General features: G+C 43.5%; 1 pseudogene; it reads right to left on the minus strand.

Moving 5' to 3' along the window:
• The window catches only part of LOC112069299 (sodium/potassium/calcium exchanger 3-like), a 25,096-nt pseudogene that overhangs the window by 12,678 nt on the left and 9,918 nt on the right, over window positions 1–2,500 (minus strand).

Genomic DNA, 2,500 nt, shown 5'->3' on the forward strand with positions numbered 1-2,500 from the left:
TGTGTTGTGTGTGTGTGTGTGTGTGTGTGTGAGTGTGTGTGTGTGTGTGTGTGTGTGTGTGTGTGTGTGTGTGTGTGTGTGTGTGTGTGTGTGTGTGGTGTGTGTGTCCATGCTAGTGGGTAAGTATGTGTGTGTGTGTTTGTGTGTGGTGTGTGTGTGTTGTGTTACCTATGACAGAGGTGAAGAGATTCAGGGGCGGAGCTTCCAGCTGCCATAAAGGTTGCCCCTGCTACATCCTCACTGAGATTGAAGACGCTAGAGAGAGAGAGAGAGAAGAAAGAGAGAGAGAAGAAAAGAGAGAGAAGAAGAAAGAGAGAGAGAGATAAGAAAGGAGACAGAAAGAGAATGAGGAGGGAGAGAGAGAGAGCGATAAATAGAGATTAGAAAGAAATGAGAGAGAGAGGAGCGAGAGAGAGAGAAGAAAGAGAGATAAAAAGAGAACGAGAGGAGAGAGAGAGAGATAAAGAGAATGAGGAGAGAGAGAGAGAGAAGAAAGAGAGAGATAAGAAAGAGAGACAGAAAGAGAATGAGAGGGAGAGAGAGAGAGAGCGTTAATAGAGATAGAAAGAGAATGAGGGAGAGAAGAGCGAGGAGAGAGAGAAGAAAGAGAGATAAAAAGAGAACGAGAGGAGAGAGAGAGAGAGAGATAAAGAGAATGAGGGAGAGAGAGAGAGAGAAGAAAGAGAGAGAGAAGAAAGAGGAGAGATAAGAAAGAGAGACAGAAAGAGAATGAGAGGGAGAGAGAGAGGAGAGCGATAAATAGAGATAGAAAGAGAATGAGGGGAGAGAGAGCGGAGAGAGAGAGAAGAAAGAGAGATAAAAGAGAACGAGAGGGAGGAGAAGAGAGATAAAGAGAATGAGGGAGAGAGAGAGAGAGAAGAAAGAGAGAGATAGAAGAAAGAGAGACAGAAAGAGAATGAGAGGGAGAGAGAGAGCATATAAATAGAGATAGAAAGAGAATGAGGGAGAGAGAGAGCAGAGAGAGAGAAGAAAGAGAGATAAAAAGAGAACGAAAGGGAGAGAGAGAGATATAAAGAGAATGAGGGAGAGAGGAGAGAGAGAGATAGAAGAGAGAGAAAGAAAGAAGATAAAGAGAATGAGAGGGAGAGAGAGAGAGTGATAAAGAGAATTAGAAGAGAATGAGGAGAGAGAGAGCGAGAGAGAGAGAAGAAGAGAGATAAAGAGAAGAGGGAGAGAGAGAGAGAAAGAGAAGAAGAGAGAGAAGAGAAAGAGAGAGAGAGAAAGAAGAGGACGAAAGAGAATGAGAGGAGAGAGAGAGCGTAAGAGAGATAGAAAGAGAATGAGGGAGAGAGAGAGGAGAGAGAGAGAAGAGAGAGATAAAAGAGAACGAGAGGGAGAGAGAAGAGATAAAGAGATAGGAAGAGAGAGAGAAAGAACGTAGAGAGAGAGAGCAGAGAGAGGAGAGACGCGTGAATGTACAGAGAGAAGAGAAGGACTGGAGCGAGGCGAGAGCGAGAGAGAGGAGAGAGAGAAGAGAGAGAGAGAGAGAGAGAGAGAGAGAGAGAGTGTGAGAGAGGTAATAGAGAGACAAAAGCAGAAGTTGAGACTGTCAACAGAACTTCACAGTATATCAGTGTAACACTGTAATAAGATGCCGTGGCACAGGATCCAACATGTCATTGAGAGATAGCACAGCCTAACCCTTGACCCTGAACTGAACTGCGACCCTAACACACAGAAGGACAAACAGCAACATAAGCAACATCTTATCCACAATCCTGTTGAAGCTGGCATCCCAAATGGCACCCTATTCCCTATATTGTGCACTACTTTGACCAGGGCCATAGGTTAGTAAACTACATATGGAATAGACTGCCTTTCGGGATGCAGCTCTGTCTTTGTCCATTACATACCTCACATATCTTCTCCAGCGAAGGGACAAAGTAATCGTCACAACCAAGCCAGGGCAATGAACATATACATGGCCTGAAAGGAAATAGACACAGAGAGGAAAGGAAAACAGGGGGGTAATAATTGGGTGGGACAATTTCCTATTCTTCTTGACTTTTGTATCTATTCCACTGCATTTCATCTGAACATTCTGTAATATTGCGTAACATTCTGTCAACAGTATGCTCTCCTGAACAGACCCGTGTAAATATGTTTAGAGACACATGGATGAAACCACCATCTGAATTTCATAGGAAACACACTGTAGATGATGTGTCAGTGATATTGGACTAAACATGGCTTTTATACATTGGTGATGGCTAGCCAACAACCCTAACTGCAAATCCTGCCAAAATCATAATATCCAAATCTGGTTTACTATAATACAAAAATCACTGGTAACACAATATCCTTCAAAACAAAAAGGCAGGCACACAGAGACAGAGGGAGACAGAGAGAGAGAGACAGAGAGAGAGAGACGAGAGAGAGGAGACAAAGAGAGAGAGAGGGGAGAGAGAGAGAGAGAGAGAGAGAGAGCGAGAGAGACAGAGAGAGAAAAAAAAGAAAGAAAAGAAAAAGAGAAAGAGGA

Source organism: Salvelinus sp. IW2-2015, unplaced genomic scaffold, assembly GCF_002910315.2.
Source record: "Salvelinus sp. IW2-2015 unplaced genomic scaffold, ASM291031v2 Un_scaffold963, whole genome shotgun sequence".
In the NCBI taxonomy this organism is placed as follows: domain Eukaryota; kingdom Metazoa; phylum Chordata; class Actinopteri; order Salmoniformes; family Salmonidae; genus Salvelinus; species Salvelinus sp. IW2-2015.